At 35.7% G+C, this 26,534-nt stretch overlaps 1 protein-coding gene and 1 long non-coding RNA gene across 5 annotated transcripts in view; one reads left to right on the top strand and one right to left on the bottom strand.

Moving 5' to 3' along the window:
• LOC117325807 overlaps positions 1-26,534 on the top strand; it is a 90,184-nt gene that overhangs the window by 43,378 nt on the left and 20,272 nt on the right. The window contains exon 3 of one of the 4 annotated variants that reach the window (XM_033882288.1): positions 8,608-8,673. The gene's annotated coding sequence lies outside the window, so the exon portion shown is untranslated. Of the gene's footprint in view, positions 1-8,607; positions 8,674-12,166; positions 12,332-19,618; positions 20,297-25,410; positions 25,649-26,534 lie in introns of those variants that run through there. The other 3 variants (XM_033882287.1, XM_033882289.1, XM_033882290.1) reach the window with 3 other exon arrangements.
• Positions 6,422-11,520, bottom strand: LOC117325808. Its single transcript, XR_004532379.1, has 3 exons — positions 11,406-11,520; positions 10,061-10,171; positions 6,422-7,017 (listed from the first exon to the last, which is right to left on the bottom strand). It is a non-coding gene; the product is annotated as an uncharacterized LOC117325808 (long non-coding RNA).

Raw genomic sequence — 26,534 nt, 5'->3', positions numbered from 1 at the left:
ACAATTAAGTTATGTTGTGTAGTGACGTCAATTCGGAGAGAAAAGGTAAATATTAAACCAAATGATTGTATGGGAACACTAGATGTAATCCAGATTTCTCCTTTCTGAGAATGGCTGTCCTATATTGCCAATTTGTGGTTTGCTGTGTGTGACTCGGGAAGGAATTGTATATATTCATTTGTCTAGTAACGTTACGATTTGATTGCATTGCCTTCGTCCAGGAAACAAATTTTGGTAGTTTCCTATGTACGTTAAGTCAGTTTGCTATAGACCGGTCTGCTTTTTTCGCACAAAAATCTATTGTTATTGTTCAATTAACACTCATTTTCAGCCTTCATGGCTTCGCTGTTTCGTTCCCATGGCAACTCCAGTCTGAAATTAAGCATTAGATTTGGTTTTCCATTCCCTATGGTAAGTTTAATAGATAAGATGGGAGCCATATAGATAAATATATTTGGTTGGATTTTGTGTGTTGATTCACTAGAATGTCTCTATCAATACGGGAACCAGGTTTCCCATCGTCCCTACCATAATTTGGTGCCAAAGTTGACAAATCCTAAAGTTAAGTTTTAATCTTTTTCATCACAAATAGGATTTCAGCAATGTTATTTGCTTAAAAGTCTCCAATGTTTGGTCCCATTACTTTAAAATAGGTACTTTTACACAGAGAGAGCTGTATCTAAGCTTCACATCTCTCCCATTCTCATTCAATCTGTCTGACATCTATGTTCTGAAGGAAAATTGTAATTGGTATAAGAGTTTATGTCCTATTAAAAAGTTTTAATTAATTTCATTAAAAAATATTGAATACTGTATCATACATCTTAAACAAACTGTCTGGATCAGAAGTTAGATTATATTACAGTTCAGCAAGTTCTAGTAAAATTACTGTTAGTCACAATAATAATGCACATGGTTTTGGTCCTGTTCTACTTTTGACTAATTATCTCCGATTTGTCTGGCCTTCAAAATAATTCTGTTGATATGATAGTATTTTGATAGAGTTCAGGATTTTTAAGGCATGGATTTGATGCCGGTGATTTCATTTTTAGCTAATGTATAACCTGCCTGAAAGGCAAGATAGCTTATTCCGTGGTGCGGCGTCTGCATGTCTGTCCGGCATCAAAATAACCAAGAGGCCCAGGGAGTTGATATTTAGCCTGTAGTATGCTAGGGTGAAGGGCTACCAAGTTTGTTCAAATGAATGACCTTGATTTATATTCAAGGTCACATGGGTCAAATAGGCTAAAATCGATAACTTCTTTACAATAACCAAGAGGCCCAGCGACTTGATATTGGACCCGTAGTATGCCTGTATGAAGTGCTACCAACTTTGTTCTAATGAATGACCTTTGACATACATTGAAGGTCACAGGGGTCAAATAGGCAAAAATGTGAAAACATTGATTTCTTGATAGTCATGAGACTCTGATACCTGATATTAGGCCAAAATTATACTGGAATGAAGGACTAGAAAAATCATTAACATGAATAAACCTTAAATCTTAACTCTGATATTTGAATAAAGTGGTAATCATACCATGCAGAAGTTATCTGAGGCATACTGGCCCATCTTGGGACACTTTGTAGTAATGCATTCCTATGGGAAATTTTAAGTTAAAGAATTTCCTACAGTTAAGAATTATTAATGAAACTAGCTGGCACCAGGAATCCAATACATGTTAAATGTTGTGTGTCTAGGTGAAATGTATTTACATATTACTAATTGATTTAAAGAGCTAGTTACAATGTGGTATAGTTAAATCGAGAAAAAAAACAACAAAACCAACAACATAAAATATTGAGTTGTAAAACAGGATTCTCAAATGTTAGAATATAGTGGACTATATTGTCATTAGTTCCTAAATTATGACAAAAAAGCTATGTAGTGGATTGTAATGTGTCATAGGAGATAAAGTATTAATTATTCATACACAAATACAGGAGATCATCACTGGTAAATGGTAATTAAGAAAGAGATCCAACCGTGAGAAATGTTCAGCAGAGTGGGTCATGCTCCACGTGGAATGCACTAGTGTATCAGTATTAATGATGTACTGGTAATAGGAATGGAAATCTAGGTATACATTTTATTTTTGTATTTTTCACAAGCTTAATAATTAAATTGGAATTGCTCTTGTGTTGCTCTGGACTTTGAAAAATAAATGAGACATTTTGAGTCATCATGTTTACTTAAATTTGTCACACTATCTGGAAAAAAATGTCGTAGTGTTGCATTTCAGTGATGAGTCGGCACCGTAAAAAAGTGACATTATTGATTTTTGTACTTGACTAACCAGGTAATCTTGGTAGAAACCTATTGGAGATTCAGCCCTTGTTTGTTATCCATATCCTTTATGACAGACATGTTTCTTATATCTACAGGTACCTGGTCTCAGCCATTCTAATTGGCTTCCACTGTTGCCATGGAAATGAACATTTTGATAATGATTGTGACAAAAAGGATAGTAAATCTGTTTGATAGTAGACGTGTCCTCTGTTTTATGTGGAGATATTGGAAATGTCTCTGTTCATATTGATGTTTTTTAGACAGAGTAATAACATGCCATTAAAACTGTTTTCTCTGAAGGAATGCTTGTAATGAAGAGGACTGTATTTACTTAACAAGACTGAAACATAAATATCTTTTTTTACTTGGTAGCGGTCTTGATTAAGCTTTTATCGCTGTCAAAACTTGTGGGTTGTCCTTGGGCGTAATCATTCATAAGTAATGCAAAAATATGTTCTTGGTAAATCTCATCCAAACAAGGGGAACTCTACTGGGAACAACAAGATGGAGGTCACCATATGAGGCCTGTTCGTTTATGCAGACAAACCTATTCATCTGTTTTTAGGTCACCTAAGAAGAAGTCTCAGTTGACCTATTGCGATCGCCTTTTGTCCAGGAGCGTCCGCCGTGCGTCATAAACAATTAATATTTTCAACTTCTTCTCAATTACCAAAAGGCCCAGAGACCTGATATTTTGTCTGTAGCATGCTGGGATGAGGGCTACAAAGTGTGTTCAAATCGATGACCTTAACCTTCATTCAAGGTCACAAGGGTCAAATATGATAAAATCTTTAAATGACTTCTTCTTGATAACCAAAAAGCCCTGAGACCCAATATTAGGTATGTTGCATGCTGGGATGAAGGGCTACCATTTTTGTTCAAATTGATGACTTTGACCTTCATTCAAGGTCATAGGGGTCAAATATGATAAAATATATCAAAACACAGGTGACTGTTAGTGGCCATTAAGACCCATGGGCCTCTTGTGAAATGTTATTTTACAGGTATAAATGTTGGCAGACCTGCAGATGTTATACTGGGTTTTAAAGTGTTTGTCAAGGCCTATCTATAAACAATACAGTGTTTCATAAACATGCAACTCTGGTCCAACTGGTTCATTGCTGATAAATGGAAATGGCCATGACCATGTGTGGCCATCTTCATTCTTCTTACTCCCACTAAATGACTCAATGTATGCTGTGAAAATGTTTTAGTGTTTCGGGTTGATGTTCTTTGTGTTTAAGCAAAATGTTCACCTTAAGAATGATGTTCGCATGTCAAAAATATCTCGCACATGGATGACCAAGGGCTCAGGAATTACTGTTATTTCTCTGTCAACCATACAAATCAGACAAAATAATGTCTTTTTGAAGTTTCAGTCAGGTTACATAAATACCTACCCCAGGTAATTGCAGTTTCTTGATTCGCAAAGGGTAGATAGTGTGCTAATAAAGGTTATAAAGTGCATTATAGATTGCATGGAAATGTTATTTATAGTACTTGATTTTTCTCTGAGTGTCCAGAGTTTTAACTTAGACCAGCAGTATTTAATATAACATGTTTTTACCTGTATAGTACTGGATTATAAACCAATCTTGTTATAACTATCAGACAGGGCAAGGAAGTACATTTCTAAATATTCAATGAAGAATGATGACTTACCATAGGAAAAATGTAGCAAGCTATCTCATAATTACCCATTTTACTGCAAAGTCACTTTTTTGACATCTGTAAATTAAAATGAGGGGATGAATTTTTTTGTGAAATGTAGTTTTAATATTTAAATTTTATACCTGAACCAAACCCAGAAAAGTCATATACAGAAAAGTCATATACAGAAAAGTCATATATAGTGGGTATCTCATACCACCCTAATTATGGATACAATAATGCTTATTGAAAATGACAATAAATCGGTTTTTGAATATCTCATGCTAACATAATTAATTTCTTTATCAGAACTCTAGTGATAAACATGTATGTACACATACGACCGATAATATATCAAGCCATCCATTAACGTATCATGACTAAAAATACCCTTCTGTATATGAAAAAGTATGTAAAATGCAAAGAGAAAGAGGAAATAAAAGAAGATTTAAAAGTGGGGAAAAACTGAAGACACTTAATTCACTTAATTTACTTTGTTTTTTGTTGTTCTGGCAATATATCTTCCAACAGATGTTATTGATAATTTCTATCTATTTTATTGGAAAGACAATTGTTCCCTTAAAAAAGCACAATGAGATTGCCTCATGCAGCTGAGCATCCAGAAATCTGAACTTGTAAGAATCGATTTACATTGAAATTTGTTGATAAAGTCACTACAGTAAGCTGACCCTTTTTCTGCATTTAGTGACATTGACCTACAAAATATCAACTTCAATCAGAAATGGATTGGGTATTATCGTTTATAAGAAGTAATAAAACTAGTTGAGAAATGACAATTATTGGTTGTTGACAAAGGTTTATGCATCTAGGAATTATACATACAAATAAACGGGAAACCGAATGACCTATAGCAGGACATTTTGATGGATCAGAACAAATTGTTGTCAAATGGTGGCCATCAGCTAGATCTCCTCTCAATCCCAGTCATCCATATGTCAGTCTCAGGCTTTCTTCTAGACTTATACAGCTTAGGGAGACTGACCCTCGAGTCTGCTTGAAGGGATTGAATGTCTTGTCACATTAAGACAGAATATTTGGAGCAGCTGGAAATGTCTCTAGCTTACACACAGGGACAACATTTCTTGAGCAGTGCTCAATTCTGTATTATACTAGGACCATCTTTGTGGACTTGAGGGATCTAAGCTGATCCCTAATGAGCATCTGAGTATTGATCCAGGCAGAACAACAATGCTTGATTGGTGATTTAGAACTTGGATGAAATGAAAGATGATATTTAATGGATATGAAATAGGATATTAGCATTCTGTATAAAAGTTCCTGCTTGACTATGAGAAAATGCCTGCTGTCCTTGTTAGACAAGGTGTCATCAACCACAAAGCGGCAACTGTTGTGTATTGTGACAATGATATGACAGCAAATTGCCTCACTTGTTTGTTCCCTCAGCATGACCCAAAGTTATCTCCCTTAGTAACCTTTATAAACAGGTTGGGATGATCCTCAATTTTACATACAGACACAACACAGTTATCTCGCTTAGTGACCTTTAAAGAGGTTGAGATGATCCTCAACTTTCTCCAGAATGGCCATTATATATATATAGGCTGGTATGACACAGTTATCTGTCCCCTTCATCATACAGGGATTTCTCTCACTGGTTTGGGAAAGATCTTTTTGTCTCATTTTGGGAAGAAAATAGGTGAATTGGGAAAGGTTTTTCCAGAAGTAAACTGCAAATTTTGGGAATTTGGCTTAAATATGAAATAATTTCAATTGGGGAAGGGGCCCATTAACGGTCTAAAAAAGCTACCAGAAAAAGCCCTGTCATATCAGCAGCATGGCATGCTACACAGATATCTCCCTTAGTTACCTTTATAAAGAGGTTGGGATGATCCTCAATTTATATACAAGCTGACACAACACAGTTATCTCCCTTCATTGTCACATTGACAGGCTTAAGATCATTATACCACAAAGTGAGCTCCCTTCATGACTTTTATAAAGAGATTGGGATGATTCCTCAACTGTAAAATACAGGCTGTTAGGACACTGAGTTATCTTCCCTAATGACCTTTGTAACCCGTTTGGGATGACTTTTATATACAGACTGGAAGTACACAGTTATCTCCCACTTCGTTACATTCACAGGGTTGAGATCATAATGCCACACAAAATTATATCCCTTGGTGACCTTTATAGACCAGCTGGGATTTATTCTTCAACTTTAAAATACAAATTTGCATGACACAGTTATCTCCCTTGGTGACCTTTAGAGACAGCCTCTGCTAAGTGGAACATTCCTTAATTATTTTCTCCATTTTTAGGGACCACTATTGACATACTGGTAATCGAAAAAGGGTCACATTCATGTTCTCATTGATTTTAAGTAAAACCCATTACTACATGTAGCCATACTAACAAGTAGTAATTTTGTATTTCACGTAAAACATCTGGATAATGAATTACGAAAAAGTGAAAAAAAAAACCAAAACAATGCACATCATAATTCTTGGCTTTTAACAGACTGGATTTTATTTCAGATGTTCTACGCTTCATTACATTCATCAGTACATGTATTACCTAATATTACAGGACAAGGTCTCTGTTTACAGCAGAACACAATTATACATATGTTGATAACTAAAAGCGTAGTATTGCTGGATTAAATGATACTGCAATTGATGCAGTTGAAACTTCATGCATTCTTTAATAAAAATTGGCAAAAAAGGAGACATTTTTTCCACAGTTGCTAAGTGATGTTGTTTTCCATTGGGTCTGGTTTTCCAGTTGTGAGCTATTGAGAGAAGTCCCTAGATTAACTCCTAGTGATAATGCTCCTCGCTAATGTCCATATTGCCAGATGCATTATAAATGCTGGTGCGACACGAAACGGAACCGACACTAGAATGAATTGGGTATCATTGTCCGATACACAAATTTTCCTTCTGCTCGGCTGAACATGTCGTATTTCCTGGGATCTGTCTCTGAAATTATCTTGTTTTTTTGTACCAAACAACAGCCTCCTAATGAAATGTTAGATCTCCATGGCAGATAACTCTGTATCTTTGTCCACAGGGACCAGCTGCAATGCGCAAGAGCTAGAGGATAAGATAAGAAATATCAAGGCACAAAAATGATACATCCAATAGTTTAGGAATTATACGATATCATTCATTTCAGTTGTAGCATTTTATCATCATCATCCGGAAACAGATTTCAATTGTTCGTCCTATGAAACTAACAAGTTTTGGTAGAATTAATTCAAGATTTCAGATATATATAGCTCATCAATTATTTTACATGCATAAAAATGGGTGATATACAATTTCATAGGTATCCGAGTGTATTCAGTTTTTATAGGAGAAACCATAAATACTGTACAGACACAACTGTAGATTAAATAAATGGACATCAAACCTTCAAAGCTGTTTACAAATAAGTGTTTTTATATGGGAAACCAGATTCGCATATACATAGTTCCAGTTGATTTTATAGGATACATGTATAGAAACTATAATGGAATAATAGTTTATCATTAATGTAGAGAAATGATAAAAAATATGGCAAAAACTCAAAATTAAATATTTGAAGATGTATCCATTTGACTAACACAAATGACCCACTATCAAAACTAGAAATGTGGAATATTTTATTAAAAAACACAGCTGATTACATTTGTTTCCATGACAAACATCTTTAATTGTTATGTTAGTTGTAAATCTGTGGATCAAGTGATCATCGATTGTCTTGTTTGTAGGACAGTTGATACAACATGGAGTTTGATCATTGACTCTAACATTGACTCATTTGTAGGACTAACAAAACAAGGAATAACATTGACTCATTTGTGGGACTGACACAGCAAGGATAATAACACTGACTCATTTGTAGGACTAACAAAACAAGGAATAACATTGACTCATTTGTGGGACTGACACAGCAAGGATAATAACACTGACTCATTTGTAGGACTAACAAAACAATGAATAACATTGACTCATTTGTGGGACTGACACAGCAAGGATAATAACACTGACTCATTTGTAGGACTAACAAAACAAGGATTAACACTGACTCATTTGTTAGACTTTTACGCACACACAGACTAACATTGACTCATTTGTTAGACTTTAGCACACACAGACTAACAATGACTCATTTGAAGGACAATATGCAAATGAACTAAAAACATTGACTCATTTGTTGGAGGAATAACAAAACATAAGGATTAACATTGACTCATTTGTAGGAAACACATGTACAGCATAGATTATTATTCAACATTAATTTAGTTGTACGACTAAAACAATTAGACTATAAATAGGACAAAAACAAGCAAGTGTAACAGTATACAGTTATTGACTTTAACTTCAATTAATACAGATATTTGAATAACCCAGAGGTTGTGATATTGACCGACAAAAGGCAGAGTATTATCTAAAGTCCTCAGATAACATTATAATAGTGATGTCATAAACAATAGTAGCTGGGACTTCACTCTCTTCAAACATTGCAGCAGTAATGATAGCAACTCAAAATATCTAATCCCGTGGTATCTGGATGTGTTAACTTCTCCCATCGACCACAGTTGAAAATTTAGAACAGTGATCATAATGAATGAAGAAATTGTTCATAGCAACAAATGTAAATTTAAAGATTTTATAGATTGCATATTTCATCTATTTCAGTTGGTATGCCTGCAGTCTAAGGGGATGATGGGGACAGATCACTAGACAAAGGGACATGCTTCATAAGTGAGTACTGAGTTTGATCTATATAATGGCAGTCCTTGAGGGAACTCGTATATGGTAACATTTCGCCTTGACATAGAAGGCCATTGGAAAGTGTGTCTACATGATTAGCATCAAACTTTAACCAATTTCCTTCCGTTTGTCCTAGACTCCCAGAGATATGCCTATTTTGAAGCCATTTGGATTCACCACTCAGACCATTTCACTGTTATTTGTGTCTATGATAAGGAAACCTCCAGACTCCCAGATAGATACAAGGTCACTGAAAGCATGTGAGGTGGAAACCCTGAGAGGATAATGGTCTTGGCCATATCAATGGATTTCATAGACCATCTTCACATTTTGGGGGTCAGAGGATGAGTTGTAATATACTGGAGCACTGTTTTGCACTAGGGTATATACATTTGAGGTCAGCTGATCTCTATTAAACCAATTGCTTTGAGAATTTCACCACAGGCTTCTATAATCATTCTATGGTAAATGGCACTACATTGGACATTTATCAAGAAAAGGAGATTTCCTGTTTACATGACTTGCGTGGAAATGCGCAAGTGTCCAGGGAGTGACTGAAAATTGTCTATCAGAGCCAAAAGTCTATATGTGGTCTCTGAATAGCAGCTTTTAGGATTATTAAGACATCCCATTTGATAGCTTACATGGAGAGAATCTATATGAAAAATGGGTTCTATTACTGCTGAAATAGAGTTATTTTAACACAATTTGGCTGTAGTTGGTTTTTTAGGGGAGGAACTTGATTTCTCTGATTTTATACATGTAATGTGATTCCTCAATTTAATTTAACCTATATGTATACACTCAACCAGGTGATTGCAAAATTCTTTATTTTTCTTTAGAATATTTTAGATGTTAATTCCATAATTATGCAATTAATAGTAAACAAGTTTCTGTGCCCCTGCCATTTTATGCATACAGTGTCACCATTCATGTCATGGCTGTCCTGTCATATCCCCTTCATGACATGTCTTGAGAATATCTCAACATCAGGTTCTATATCTGATCATACACTGGTTGTCATATGTCAAGGTTAAAGGGTCAAAGGTGACCTTTGACCCCTTCTGCATTAGACATACAAGGTTCATTACATACATTACGTTCATTATGTATATTACACATAGGATATTTTATTTATCATAAATTTATTATCCCAATTACCTTACAAATGTTCATTGTTTCTCTAAACTTATGCAGTGATGAATGACAGGAGGACACATTTCTCATTGCTTTGGATGAGAGTCTGACGTCAAGTATTAATGACGTGTCTCCTAATTGCTTGTGTCAAATGAAAAAGGTTTTTTTTATTCTTGGCATACCATGTCAGCATCCAACTGATATATCAGTAAAACATATAATCCTTGTTGTATATATTTACCTGTAATTTACACCTGGGTTTGACAGGAAGATTAATGCTGGACAGGTAACAAGTGATGATAACCAAGACATCAGAGGCCGGTTCCTGCGGTCAAACACAGCTAGGTGTCGTCTGTAATGAGATACGGACAATATCAACCACAAAGCGATTTCCTCTGACTTTCACTAAAGATAAATAATGTGATTGGTGGACAGTTTTTGTATTGTGTTTACTTGACATTGAAGATAGAAGGTGCTTGACCAGCATGTATTGCCATATTGAATTCACTGTACATCGATTATACGTCAGTCTCTGCGAAACCTGGCCGACCAGTCTGGTAAAATCTTATTTCGTCCTGTAAACGATCCTAACAATTTGGTAAAACAAAGAGAAAATCATCATAAATGCTGTCTTACAAAAATTGAGTCATTGTTGCATGGACTGATATATTTTACCAGCAGTTGTACATGTCTGGGCTGATCAGATGACATACATGTATACAGCTATATAACTTAGTTATAAAGGGTTATATGTGGTCTGTTTTCACTAACATAAAGACTTCAATATTTGATTATTGGTTAGGCAGCATTGACTTCTGTATTCGCTACCTTATACAGAAATTAAGGATATTAAACAATGTAAATCCGAAATAAGATACCTGTATTCTTTAGCATCACATTAAACAATATGAAACAAGAACTAGATACATGTATTCAGAATTTTTGGTTTCCATTCACATTCCTTTTCATTACAAACTTAACAGGTATTGGAAAAACCTTTGAAAATTTTGAATATTAAAGTCGCTCTTTAATTGGCAAAATCTGTCTTCTACTTGGGCAATAATAACTGAGCCACCTTACTGGGTACCAGTGTGCTGAAGGGTTATTAGTTATAACATGGATTGTCCAATATGGGTGTCGTGCACTGCTCATTTGATGATGGGAATGGATTCTAAATGGTCTTCTCAAAAAATCCTTTAACCATCAGTTGGTGTTTTTTTTGTCAGACGTTAATTCTCTGAGAGGAAAATTCACATATATACAGGTACTTAACAGGTACAGGTGTTGTAGTACCATGTGGTATCTGTATATCAAACAGCTGTGTGTGAGGACAATTGGCAAATGTAACTTTTCTTGAACTAGCCATCTGACATTCAGCTATTTTGTGTCAAAACTCTAAACTGACAGGCAAAGTGAAGGTGTTGAGATTAATTTGGCTAGTTGATATCAAATTAGGTTTTTCATGCTTGACCATCATAATGATGCAGGTGGGTGGTCATTCCTTCTGGCTGACCAGCAGAAGTGTTGAATGACCAGGTTTTTGGCCAACAGGCTTATTTATCATACGTACCTGTACAAAACCTTACCTGTTTATTGATTTAGCAGTCAAGCTACCCGATCATCATTACATTGGCAATCGTTACGCAGACCTATTGTCGGGAAACTTGGCCCTCAGGTATATAGTCAGTGGTCAGTTATTGTCTGACCACAGGTGAATGAATCATAACATGGAAGAGGTCAGTCTGATCCTTGCGTTTAATCACTAACGGTCACTCACCCTGGCCTTTCATACCTGTGGGCTTCACTGACAGAGTCCTGTTACCTGTATTTTGGTTGTTGTGGTTCACTCACCCATTGGTCAGTACTACTTTGCCCAGACATATCCCGCTGATTTTGGACAGTGAATGAAAGGGCTAGCGGTCAGTATCATTAGTGACCACTGTGTCTCTGATTAGTTTACTGTTGTGTTTTATTTACATCTATTATGGTATTTTGGACTCTCTAATCTTGTTTGACCATTCACTTTTCCTGCAGTGGTCTGCAGTGGGCTGTGTGAAAAGGACTTCAGAAAAACGAACAATTCGGTCAATTATTTTCTCAGCAGGTTTTGGCACCAATGGCTTATAATCCCAATATTTGTTTAGATATAAAACAGTGATCAGCTGAGAGGGACTTTAAGGATTTCCACAGTGGTCATTCTTGGATATTAGTAAGAGTGGTTGGCACTCATTATCACAGTACTCAGACCACTGGTCAGTTTGTGACGGCTTGGACTCTATAATCCCCTCACTGATGGTTTGAGTCCCTCACATCACACCTTGCTCCCACCCCTGACAGATCATGGTCACACCTAGAGTGTAAATTGGACGGAGTGTGCCACATTAAGTACTTACACATGGTCAGGGATTATTCCACTGGACACTGGTCATTGTGAGTTTGGGATTATAATCAACAGGAATCATCAACAAAAAGCAACACAAGTTCGGACAAGATATTGGATTTAAAAGTGAAAGTAAGATCTTATCTGTTTTTAGTAAATCTCCATTAATGTGTTAAATGATAACATTTGTACATAATTTTGAAGTTTCAAGTTATAAAAAGAACTATATTAAAAGACCCACTGACATAATCCATCCTTTCATATAATTGCACTTTTAATTAAGGGAATCTAAAATCTGTCTGATATAAGGAAAATCTATTATTCACAATGGCACATATGCAGGTTCCCTGTAGAGAAATATATGTCATTTAATATATGTTTTTTTTTTTTTTAAGATTTCTGCCATTACTTCGGGACCGATTTGATATATACTGTCCAGGAAACATATTATGGTCATGCTTCTCAAGCAATTGTGTCTGATTTTGCAGTTTATGCTTCTCTGCTTTTCCTCTGTGTATCTTACTATTGATGCTCAAGGCCTTTAAACAAGTTTCTGAGTTCCTAACATGCAAACTATTGATGAAAACATAAAATTCACATAAATTGTGAATAATTTTATAGTTATGCACGATTCCTATACGCTTTGTTTCTACTGCATATAAACAGTGGTTGCATTGAGTAGACAACATTTAAAATAAAGCAATTATTGGTTGATTTATTGAATTGCTTGGACCCATGTTAACCTGTAAATACTTAATATAGTAATGGACATAGAGGTAATATGGGTTTTTATGAATATTTGATAGAGTTGCTCAAAACATTATCAGAGCATTACACTATATCAGTTTTCATTACTACAAAGTAATTTTTTTTCAGTATAAAAAGCCTGGTAAAACACTTGGGGCATAATATTCAATTAGTATGAGAATGTGATGGAGAGATATTTGGGTACAGTATGAATGTATGGTAATCAGTAACGAAATTGACATCACCGTGTACTTACCATATTGGTATTGTCGGCTAGTGGTGTAGGTATAAGTTGCTGTGACACGCCGAGACATTATAACTAATATTACCTCACACACTATATGTCACAGTTTTTGAAAACATAAGATATTTATAGAGAAAAGAGAATAATGAAAATCTGACATTTTGTCATCTATTTGTGTTATATATAACATTTTTATTAAAAATATTGTTTTTTGGCAGTATATGATAAGAATGTTCATAAAAGTTGCCTTTTATTATGGACGTGAGTAATCTGACCATACTTGTAGACTAGTGTCCCAGACAGATAACGACAGTGATCTAACATGATGTTATGATGTACACCCTACAGACATGATCTACAGCACACTCGCCCGCAGACCTCTATATTCTCCAATGGCTGAGGGGCTTTTACTAAATAGTGAATATAACAAAAGTCATACGACCAAACAAACAACAGTAGGGACTATTTTTCTGGTGCATCCAAACTTCACGATTGCCAGGTAGATATTGGAATGAACGCCTGAGATTCCCCGGTGAAAACCTTCCCTGTAATATACACACTTATTGATTCTCAGAGGCTGAATGCTTTCGCATTCTACCCAAAGATGTAATCTCTCGTATCTCTAGTTGATATTGTGTACTAGTGGCTGTATGTATGTACCATCATCCTAGTGTTGTCAGTCGGAACTCTCCAGTGTCCGTGATCACAAGTAATACATCTAACTCGGATTTATTTTTTTTACCTGTGACATTTTAAATGACTGATGCTATAATCGCAGTGAAAAGTGGTTCGTTAGCACTTTGTGTATTTGCTGATGTGATTGGTGCTTTAAGCTCGGGTTTTAAGGTAATTCTGCCACCGCTTGATAAACTTCTGATACCCAGGTAATTAGTTGTCATGACAACCACTTTAATCACTGATATGTATGAATATGATTAATGAGCATCATTGGGATGGATCACATTGATTGATCCACTCTGTCTGCAGCACGAATTGGAGAGGAAATTTGAGATACTGATACAGGTTGAGCCGATACAGGTGAGAATATTCAATCCCAAGGTATCGTGATCTCTACCAGTTAACAACCTTGATTATTGGCATTAGAAACATCGTTAGTGTCCCTTTAATGTTTATGATTGATTTTAAATCTAGGAAAATGAAACATCAATATCTCTAGATCATAGTGCAAGTACATGAAACCTTTACCAATTTACAACATGCATTTGGAAAACAACGCTCTGAGAAAAGAGATGATCAAAAGGAATTGTTACCTAGCGATCAGATAGCTGATGTTTGTGACCTGGGTATGAGGATCAGATAGCTGATGTTTGTGACCTGGGTACGATGAAACTGTTTTGGAATTAATCCAGATTTTGTAAATCATTAAAATCAATATTTATCAGAAATTGTTTTAAAATTTCCAGAATAATGCACAAATTAATAAAATATTTGCAATTTATAAATCTAGGTAAAATTACTGAGGAACTGAAAAAACAGTCACATTATGCAGTTAATATTGGTTGTTATCCTTGAGTGTGAATGAAATCTTGTATATTGAAGTCATAACTAGGTTAGTATCGTAACACATGTTTACACTATAATATATAGAACTGCTTTACTAGGGTTACATTGACAGATAACCATAATGGCATGTCACCTGTAATGATAATTAATCTATATCCTAGTTTTAATTTCTGTTACTGCATATCAAGGAAGCACATTTAATATGCACAAAACAAAACAACAATATCTGAACGTTCTACTTAAGTTTCATGAAGTGACATTCCCTACAAAGCTGAAAAAACATTCTAGGGGATAGAGACATCAAATGCAGCAATAAACCTGCCCATCAATTTTTCACCTGTCTGATTTTAACAAGGTGTGACAAATTACTACCTGTGGCCTGTGTGATTTGTCTTTGATTTCTGCTGTAATACATATACATGTTTGTACAACAGGATATTCTGGATAAGGAAACCACACTGAGATCCTGCAAAGGATCGTAGCTCTGTTTTGTTAAGTTATTACCTACATCATCTGTTTATAATTGAATATTTATATATCCTTATTGTTTTAATGCAATCTTTTTTACAATTTAAAGGAAATTATTAGACTGTAGATTTTTGGGTTTGTCTGTGTTGTTCTTGTTCTATTGGGGATTGTGTATGGTTCACTCCAAGGAAGTTAATGTGTGATATTGCTCATTCTTGAGACATTCTGGTCATTAAAAAGACATCAAATGTGTCCACTTTTATGAGTTTGGCTATTTCAGAGGCTCAAGGGAGGTTGTCATGTGTCCATAATTGGAATGTTGTGTACATCCATTCGGGGGATGTTGTCAGTGTGTCAAGTCTTATGAGATTGAACATCCCTGACTCTAGGGAGGTTGTGTGATCCAGACTCCAGGGATGTTGTCCACAGTGAGGTGAATTTGGACATCTGGGGAGATTATGTGCGTCTAAAGCGAGTTTGAATGTCCTCTCTGACCCTAGGGAGGCTGTGTGCGTCCACAGTGAGTTTTGGCGTTTTCTCTGACACTAGCTAGGGAGGTTTTTTGTGTCCACAGTCAGCGAGTTTGGACATCTTCATTGACACTAGGGAGGTTGTGTGTGTCCACAGTGAGTTTTGACATCTTCTCTGACCCTAAGGGAGGCGGTGTGTGTCCACAGTGAGTTTGGACATCCTCTATGATCCTAAGGGATGTTGTTTGTGTCCACAGTGAGGTTGGACATCTTCACTGACACTAGGGAAGTTGTGTGTGTCCACAGTGAGTTTGGACATCTTCTTTGACCCTATGGTGGGTGTCTTCATGTCCACAGTGAGTTTGGACATCCTCTCTGACCCTTGTGTCCATTTCAGGGACGCAGTGTGTGCACGTTACATTTTAGGGACAACACTGCTGTAGGGGATTAGTGAGCTCTGTGATGTGGGGATGCATGTTTTAGCTATATAGATCATATCCAAGACATTAAAATCATTGTATCTGTGGACAAAAAATGAATATGTGTTGTAGAGAAATTTCCTATATGTGTTGTAGAGAAATTTCTTTGTCAAAACAAATTTGTTCCAAATGTCGTAGATGATTGAGTTGATCGTAAGTGATAAGTGTTATAAAATACCATTATCACAGTCTACACACTGTTATAATGACCAGTCTGACATCACACATGTAATGTTAGGTAAAAGTTACAACAGGTAGCCGATATTGACCAGACTGGCAGATATATGACGGCTATACACCCATACACTAACAGTCATCGACACATGGCTGGAGCACGACCAAGGCTGCCATCGACTCTAATAGATTTTTATTATCATTGTTTGACAGTCAATACATCTGTATTATATGTTGTGTGGATTCTCAATTCATAAATCATTTTTACTTGTTTGATTTGCAATGAATACTATTGTTGTTCATTTCAATAGGAAGACCAGAACTTAAGTGACATCTGACTCTATGTTATGGTACGTTAATTGATAGGATGATAAACAGGACAAGATCGTGATTGACATGATAGGATTTATTTGTTGTGTCCATTACATTCTATTTTCACTAGTCATTTCTATTTGTATTGAAGGTCAGTCAAAGTTTATATGTTACTATAATACCACTGTTTGTTTAATAGTATATTGTTATCTTTTTTTTACATACCAATATAATATTAACCAAATTAACGTATGACGTGTCATAGTACGATTATCAAGGACCAAATTAAATGAAGTTTGAACATAGGCAGTTTTGTGCAAGATGGCATATGAACTTAATAACTGGGAACTATTTAATTTTGAAGACATCTTGCTAAAGTTTTAATTATAACAGTAGTTGAGGCCTAGAATGGACCCATTCTCAATTGAAATTATTTCATATTAAAGCCAAATTTCCAAAAACTGTAGCTGATTTGCTCCTGAAAATTTCCTACCCAATTTACTTATTTAAAAAAAAAAATAAGGCAAAAAGGCACCATTCTTAATCAATGAAAAAGGCCCTGTAATATATTTTTCTTTTTGAGTACTCAAATGTATAAAGAATAAGGAGTAATGAAAAATACTCTGTCCATGAAAAATATTCTGTCCGTACATGGGCTCGAACCAGCGACCTCTCACTCTCATTCAGGCAAACAATTAAGGTGACTGTATACTCTCTACTTTTCACTGCTCCCTCCTTCACAATCTCTTTGCCCCTAATGACAACCACAACCCAGGTTCTTTTTCTCCAAGGAAGTTTCTCAATCTATAGCTTTCACTTGGAGTGGTCAACAGCACCAAATCTGTAATAGAAAGGCGTATAATGAAAAATAACCTGCCTCAACTGGGGCTTGAACTAAGGACATCTCGCTCTCAATGCAAACATCCTACCACTAGGCTAAAGGAATTACCACTAGTCTGAGCTAGTAAGGTGGCAGTATATACTCTCTACTTTTACAATAATAGCTAATTCCCATGGAAAATTTGAGTTTAGGGATTTCCTTAAGTTTGGGAATGTTAGTGAAGTCTGGCTTTGGATGCGCTTGTCACATATATATTGTAAATTAAAACATTATAAATAAGGTCAGTATTGGGCTCAGTGGTTTGAGTGTTAGGTCAATAACAGAAGGGTATGGAGCTTTAAACAAGCACTGCTTCATGTTAACGCAAAGTTAAATCTTTTCTTAGGAATTATCCCTGCATTTAAAAATAATTAATAAATACTTTTTATTCTAATCAGAGTGTGCAATCATACATAATTAATCAGGATTAATTGTTGGCATGTCATTTCCTGCTCACTAAACTACGCAGCTAGGAATTAGAAGGTCATTAATGTTAACAAATTAACTCTGTTATATTGTTTGTCGTTGGTTGTTTAATTGTCTTTTTGTTTTCAAGGCATAACAAATATTTATGTGTTTCTGTGTTGAAGTTAATATTTTTCATCCGTTTTCTTGTCCTAGAAGGCTTGGTTTTGCTGCAATGTAAATGTCCTCGCTCAAACTTCAAGGCCATCCAGCTTTGGATAAATAGTATGTTGTAGGTGAAAATTTTCGTTTAAAAATATAGCTGTCTTTATTTTATACGACAGACTGTCAGGTAATGTTATATAAACCACAACAGTTAAGTAGTCCACATCTCCAGGGCATTCACAAGGCAGAAATTAAACTAAGCTCACCGGGAAACATCTTGTCATGTACATATCTTACCTTACTGCACCAAGACACTGATCACCTGCACGTGTACAAGTTTATAAACACCTTGTTTTGACAGTTTAATTTTTATGTTCAAAAGATTGTAGGAAAACAATTCATCAAAATCTAAAAGGAATTTTTAATTATGTACCAGTACGTTGTTTATTGTAAAAACAAGGCTTGAACCTCGGACCTCCAAACTCTAGACAGACATAGATGTAAACCATCTGAGCTTTACCTTTCCAAAACAGATCCATTATGAGATTTTCTTTTAAAATAAATACTAATGTAACTCTCCTGTAAAATATGCTAGGTACAAGATAGCATGCCTCTTTAAGTTGAGTAGATGGTTTATTTGATTCTTGACAGACATTTTGTTGGTTGATCTCATTCTGACCGTGACCTCTATCATGTCAAGGTTATTATAAGAATTTAGGTCATGACTACAAATTAGCCACTTACTGCTCCTCTGTCACACTCACCTGATACTGCCAGGCCATTTTTGTGTTGCATGGATCTTCCAGAGAGAAAATCAATAAATAAGCTTCCTATATCTTTATGGAAGAGTGTAAATAATTTACATACTTCAACATGAAAATGTTTGAAATTGCTTTTAACAGGGGAGATTTTCAGTTGTATTCAGTCACATCTAAACATGGATGTAATTAGCTCCCAGTGAAGACCTCACATTTATTTCAAACCTATGTGGCTTTCAAAATATAAATAAACTTTAGTTTTAAATTATTCATTTCCTCTGGGTCTGACATACTTCATTTTCTTGTCTCCAAGTTTTTTTAATCAATACAAAAACCTGAGCAGGGTTGTTGGGTGACTCACAGGAAACTAAAAGTTTTATAAAGATTTGTGTTGTGTTTTTTCGAGATTTGGGTAACTATCACACCCTGTTTCATACCAGAGCCATCAATCATTTGTCGAAACTTGAATATTGGGGTTTAATCATACCTTAGCTTCCTACATTTTGTGAGAAAGAAATATTTCAATACAATTGATAGCTGAGAAAAGTATATATTTACCGTGTCTACCTTTAGGCCAATTACCTAATGCTTTCTTGTTAAATCTAGATAGATCTGCCAGTTCGAGTGTTATGTACATTGGTACAGGTAAACGGACAGGTAAACGTTCAGGTATTCGGTCAGGTGTGCCTTATGTATACAGTCTAAGAGGACTGAAGCATTGAAAGTTTGTCTAGTAGAAAACGATGGCCAATTACATGTACATTTAACGATCAGAAACTTTGCATTGGTTGGAAATTTTTACCTGTGAGGTATAGAACCGTTGGAGGCTCTGATCTACACCTGGATTTAAGGTTAGGATTGTTCAGGTCACACAGGCAAGGATTAACATAAATTCTGTGTACAACATAATACAAAATATATTTTCATGTGAGTGTGTATAACATCGAACGATTTAGAGGATATTATCAACACGCCTTTATTGTCAGGCGTATTTCTGATGAAGCTGTAAATACCTATATTTACAGATCGTGTAATAAGGCCTCAGAGCTATGCCTCGGTGTACTGTCCTTATTCATACTGCGGGTGAGTTGTCCTCTACAGCTGATAAATTATTGGTAACATACCACTTACATGGAAATCGGCTATGATGATGTTCTTCTCTAACTCAGAGTGAACTAATTGACTTCCAAACTTCATCATCCAATTGTTGTACTTTAATCTACCTGTACTTTTGTTCTTCATTCTTTGGAATTTAGGATTTTGGATTTGTGCTGGGATTACTTGCAGCTCTTTTTAACCTTATGCCAAAATTCTGTGCCATTGGATGGAAAGTATTCTCTCTGTAAAAAACCTTATCTTGTCTTGTACATGGAGGGATTTCTCTTCGGATTATACATCTTAATGGTACAACCTGTGGATTAAGTAATGCTTGATTGTGTCAGCGAGATTTAATTAGGAACAATATCAAAAGGTTGGTTTACATAAAGTTTTACATTATAGATATCGGTACATGTTGGTGACTCCATTCATACCAACAGAGAAAGCGGTATGTGATTAATTGTGATCTCTGGAACACAACAAAAACGGTGTTGAAAGAGAAGTCAATTGTTTTAGCATCTTCTGTGTATCTAATAAACCCAAATGTTTATTTTAAAGGTCAAATTGTGATGAAGTGGTTTTTCTTTATGCCACTCTTGTACATTTTCTCTCACATTTATTATACCCCCGCAACAAAGTTAGGGGGGTATACTGGAATCAGGTTGTCTGTCCGTCCGTCTGTCTGTAGTCGCATTTTGTCCGGACAACTCCTCCTAATCCGATGGGCCAATTCTGATGAAACTTCACACAAATATTAATGATCATGTGTAGATGTGCATGCCACTTTATTTTTCTCAAATTTATGGTTGCTATGGCAACTGGTCACTATAAACAGGTTTTCTGATAAGAACCATAACTTTAAGTTTGTCCGGACAACTCCTCCTAAATTAAATGGCCAATTTCAATGAAACTTCACACAAATATAGAGGACCATGTGTAGATGTGCATGCCACTTTCTTTTTTTTCAAAATTATTGTTGCTATGGCAACTGGTCACTATAAACAGGTTTTCTGATAAGAACCATAACTTTAAGTTTGTCCGGACAACTTCTCCTAAACCGAAGGGCCGATTTCAATGAAACTTCACACAAATATAGAGGACCATGTGTAGATGTGCATGCCACTTTCTTTTTTTTCCAAATTATGGTTGCTATGGCAACTGGTCACTATATTACTGGGTTATCTTAGTTAGCCGCTAATTAACAGTTCCAATTCACCATTGACTCGTGCAAATTGCGGGGGTATTCGTCAGCCATCCTGGCGACAGTTCTAGTTTGAAACTGACACCTTGAGTGTAATATATCTTTGTATTGTACTGTTGTCGTATTGCTGGTGAAATGTCTCAATTAAAATTAAGGGGTTATATCTCTCTAGCTGGTGTAATGTCTCAAGTTAAGGGGTAATATCTCTCTAGCTGGTGTAATGTCTCAAGTTAAGGGGTAATATCTCTCTAGCTGGTGTAATGTCTCAAGTTAAAGGATAATATCTCTCTAGCTGGTGTAATGTCTCGAGTTCAAGGGATAATATCTCTCTAGCTGGTGTTATGTCTTAGGAGCTGGTGTAATCTCTAGCTTAAGGTTCAAATTGTCTCCCTAGCTCATTCATGCAATGTCTCTATCAAGTGTTATGTATCTCTCTAGCCAGTGTAATATCTCTCTAGCCAGTGTAATATCTCTGTAGCCACTATAATGTCTCTGTAGCTAGTGTAATATGTCTCTAGCCAGTGTAATATGTCTCTAGCCAGTGTAATATGTCTCTAGTCAGTGTAATATCTCTAGCCAGTGTAATGTCTCTCTAGCCAGTGTAATGTCTCTCTACCCAGTGTTATGTCTATACCCAGTGTAATGTCTCTCTAGCCATTGTAATGTCTCTAGCCATTGTAATGTCTCTCTAGCCAGTGTAATATCTCTCTAGCCAGTGTAATATCTCTCTAGCCAGTGTTATATCTCTCTAGCCAGTGTTATATCTCTCTAGCCAGTGTAATATCTCTCTACCCAGTGTTATATCTCTCTAGCCAGTGTAATGTCTCTCTAGCCAGTGTAATGTCTCTCTAGCCAGTGTAATGTCTCTCTAGCCAGTGTATTATCTCTCTAGCCAGTGTTATATCTCTGTAGCCAGTGTAATATCTCTCTAGCCAGTGTAATGTCTCTCTAGCCAGTGTTATATCTCTGTAGCCAGTGTAATATCTCTCTAGCCAGTGTTATATCTCTCTAGCCAGTGTAATATCTCTCTAGCCATTGTAATGTCTCTCTACCCAGTGTAATGTCTCTCTAGCCTGTGTAATATCTCTCTAGCCAGTGTAATGTCTCTCTACCCAGTGTAATGTCTCTCTAGCCAGTGTAATGTCTCTCTAGCCAGTGTAATGTCTCTCTACCCAGTGTAATGTCTCTCTAGCCAGTGTAATATCTCTCTAGCCAGTGTAATGTCTCTCTAGCCAGTGTAATATCTCTCTACCCAGTGTAATATCTCTCTAGCAGTGTTATATCTCTCTAGCCAGTGTTATATCTCTCTACCCAGTGTAATGTCTCTCTAGCCTGTGTAATATCTCTCTAGCCAGTGTAATATCTCTCTAGCCAGTGTAATATCTCTCTACCCAGTGTAATGTCTCTCTAGCCAGTGTAATATCTCTCTAGCCAGTGTAATATCTCTCTAACCAGTGTTATGTCTCTCTACCCAGTGTAATGTCTCTCTGTAGTCCAGTGTAATGTCTCTCTAGCCAGTGTAATTCTCTCTACCCAGTGTTATGTCTCTCTAGCCAGTGTTATATCTCTCTAGCCAGTGTAATGTCTCTCTAGCCAGTGTAATGTCTCTCTAGCAAGTGTTATATCTCTCTAGCCAGTGTTATATCTCTGTAGCCAGTGTAATATCTCTCTAGCCAGTGTAATATCTCTCTACCCAGTGTAATGTCTCTAGCAGTGTAATATGTTTCTAGCCAGTGTAATATCTCTCTAGCCAGTGTTATATCTCTGTAGCCAGTGTTATATCTCTGTAGCCAGTGTTATATCTCTGTAGTCAGTGTAATATCTCTCTAGCCAGTGTAATGTCTCTCTAGCCATTGTAATGTCTCTCTAGCCAGTGTAATGTCTCTCTACCCAGTGTAATATCTCTCTAGCCAGTGTAATATCTCTCTAGCCAGTGTAATGTCTCTCTAGCAAGTGTTATATCTCTCTAGCCAGTGTTATATCTCTGTAGCCAGTGTAATGTCTCTCTAGCCAGTGTAATGTCTCTCTAGCCAGTGTAATGTCTCTCTAGCCATTGTAATGTCTATCTAGCCAGTGTAATGTCTCTCTACCCAGTTTTATATCTCTCTAGCCAGTGTAATATCTCTCTAGCCAGTGTTATATCTCTCTAGCCATTGTAATATCTCTCTAGCCAGTGTTATATCTCTCTACCCAGTGTAATGTCTCTCTAGCCAGTGTAATATCTCTCTAGCCAGTGTAATGTCTCTCTAGCCAGTGTAATATCTCTCTAGCCAGTGTAATGTCTCTCTACCCAGTGTAATATCTCTCTAGCCAGTGTAATATGTCTCTAGCCAGTGTAATATGTCTCTAGCAGTGTAATATGTTTCTAGCCAGTGTAATATCTCTCTAGCCAGTGTAATATCTCTCTAGCCAGTGTAATATCTCTGTAGTCAGTGTAATGTCTCTTTAGCTAGTAGATTGCACTTTCTTTTCATGATCTGACATGTCTGTTATTTAAATGATGATTATATGGAAGTGAAATTAATTTGTTTTCGGAACAAGTCCTCTTTATGTTAATTCAGGCCACTGTAGGTATTATATGTCCTGTTTTTGTCAATGATTGATCACCAAGCTGGTTTGACTTGATATATGAAGTCTTGTCTTTTTTAGGTAGGGAACTTCCCAGAAGTAGTCTTTTCTCAGAGCTGATAAAAAATGTGTTTGTATCAGTTTTATTGTCTGTACCGGGTCAGTGATTGCTTGATAAGAACAATTCACAAAGCTTAATTTATTACCACGTAGCAATCATATGTTCCAAATACAAGACTTGTTTTATTGTATTTGTATGATTCAAATACATTTTTCTAAGGAGAATGTACTTCTAACCTACTTTAACATAAAACTCAACAATCTTATGGTCTGTCAGACTTATTCCTATGGAGAGTTGATGAAAAATGAAAATACAAATACTTGAAAATTGTAGTCTTTATTTTATATATCACACTTCAAGGCTGAATCAGTTGATATACAATACTTCCCAATATTATTCTCATTGTTTATCTTAAAGAAGGGGATCAGCTATTTAGGTATCATTTAGGGCAAATACAATTTTCCGTAATTGTTCTGCCAAGACATAATTAACAGAAACTCTTATACAGCTCATTTTGTTAAAGATTTCCATTAGCTAAATTAATACATTCAATAATTCCTAAAATATTTTTTTAACATTTCTATATACCTCCCCTACCAAACTGTAATACCTTACAGTAACTCACAAAAACATTGACAGTAGCTCAATATTCACTAACTCATCATGAGTTATAAGCCAGATAAATTCACCCAGAAATCACCAAAATTAGTAAGTTATGTGTAAGCTAATTCAGTGTTTACCTGTGCGGTGGTTTCACCTATGACATAAGCAGTAAAGAGAGACACACTTACACAAGTTGATATGTATAATAAGTGTGTAAGGAGTTCTAGCCTGGGGCGGGACGTGACACAGTCTGACTTAATATTGCCAGTGGAGTGTGTCACTGTTTGAAGAGCATTTTCTTAACGCTGCATCTCCTGGACCAGGAGCATAGCTTCTAGCTACTGCCAGCTACTTGCTTTCCTTTGATCCCGATCAAAGGTTTTTTGAGGAGCATTCTGCTTACTGATAATTTTTTGATTTCAAGAAAGAATAGTGTTGAACTGAATGCAGTGATTGATGGAAGAAAAAGTATTGTGACATTTGTTTGCAACCTTTAATCTTACTGTTGTTTTGGGTATAATCTTGATAAGATTGTGTCTTAAATATTAATGTGAATATTTGTACAGGTCATTTTGACACTTGCACCCAAGCTTTATCTTTGATCTGGTCTCTTCCTTTTGTCCTCACCTTGTTGACTTGACATATTTTTTACTCATCTTTAAATTCTCTTTCCAAGCTTCTCTTTGATCCAGATCTTTGTTTACTGTATTTACATTACAATTTTATGTTTTGTTTGTTTATCAGATTTCACAACTGTGGGTGTGAAACTGAATATCTGTATTACTATTTGCTATGTAATATCTTACACAACTTTAACACTATTGACGACAGAACCAACAGTGAAACTTTCCCCTTTTGTTAGAAGTCTGGAGTTTAGCTCCCTGGGTGTCGACACAGGGCCAGGATTAGGAGAGGCAAGCATGAGGATATTAAGGGATCATTGTTAGAGGATTAGGGTCTGTTAGGATTAACTAGGGACAGATATTAGGTAATATTCAATTACTAATCCCAAGGATTTTCCTAAGAATGTCTGAAACTTGTGAAACTGTTATAACAACAGTAGCATAATTCTAGTAAGTTTATCAAACATTTATAGACATTAGCCAAAATATACTCCACAGCTAATTAAACATTGTCCTGGTCACAAAACATATAAGGCTGACAAACTCAAACCCTCTACATTTATGTGTTGACCCTGGAAGTTGAATGTCATTTTAAATGTGAGTTATTGAAGTATCCTGAGATATAGTTTGGACACACTTTATTATTCTGGTGTAAAATACAGTACAGAGGTATGTACATTTGTACCAATATTTCCATAAAAGTAATTACGCAGGTTCATTTCTCCCTAGCTTGTAACATTATATTTTCTCTATATATACCGTAAATCAAATTACTTAAATTGCCTGATTTCTTAATCAACATTTTATTTACAAGAATTTGTCCCATAGAAAATTCAAGTATATTATTTTCAAATTGTTTCTAATTGATTTATTTAGAACTTTATGAAAATCTAAAATAAAGTCCAGAAAACTTGATCACACTGTTGACAGTAAATTAGATATCTGGTTCAATTGGTTTAAATTAAAATGGTTTGAAAATTGCTGAGTTTTAATTTAGATAATGGGCACAGAATAAGAGGAAAATCGTTCTGATAAAGAAATTGCTTAGGAAGTATTTTTTCACTTAATTTGCTTTATGAATAGGAAAGCAGGAAACGCTCAGTAGAGTTTACTTTGATATTTATAGATACATATCTTTCTAGTACAAATCTAAATTCTCATTGAATACAGTTTGAGTTTATGATATGTTGATTGTGTCAAATTACGGTATTTTCCACCAGTGATGTTGAATATCACCATGGTAACTTGATAGAACCATAACAATAAATTTGTATTACAAATTAGCCCTTTACTATATTTTACTAGTAGTTGTAAATCTAATTAGACCCGACAATGTTTCACATAATGTCTGTTACACAATTCACAACGTTGCAGCCTATCGTGTGACCATCTCTGTCGCTATTCTATGCATGCATCCACAGCATAACTGTCAGAATTGAGAAACGCATGAGACATGATTTTGTGAAAATTTGTTTCATTAATTACAGAGTATTTCATTTGGTGTTGCTGTAGGGCTGAGATATATGTCGGACTGAATGCTTGGAGTGTGGGATAT

Source organism: Pecten maximus, chromosome 4 (assembly GCF_902652985.1).
Source record: "Pecten maximus chromosome 4, xPecMax1.1, whole genome shotgun sequence".
NCBI classification, from domain to species: Eukaryota; Metazoa; Mollusca; class Bivalvia; order Pectinida; family Pectinidae; genus Pecten; species Pecten maximus.
This window is presented reverse-complemented; position numbering and strand designations above follow the sequence as displayed.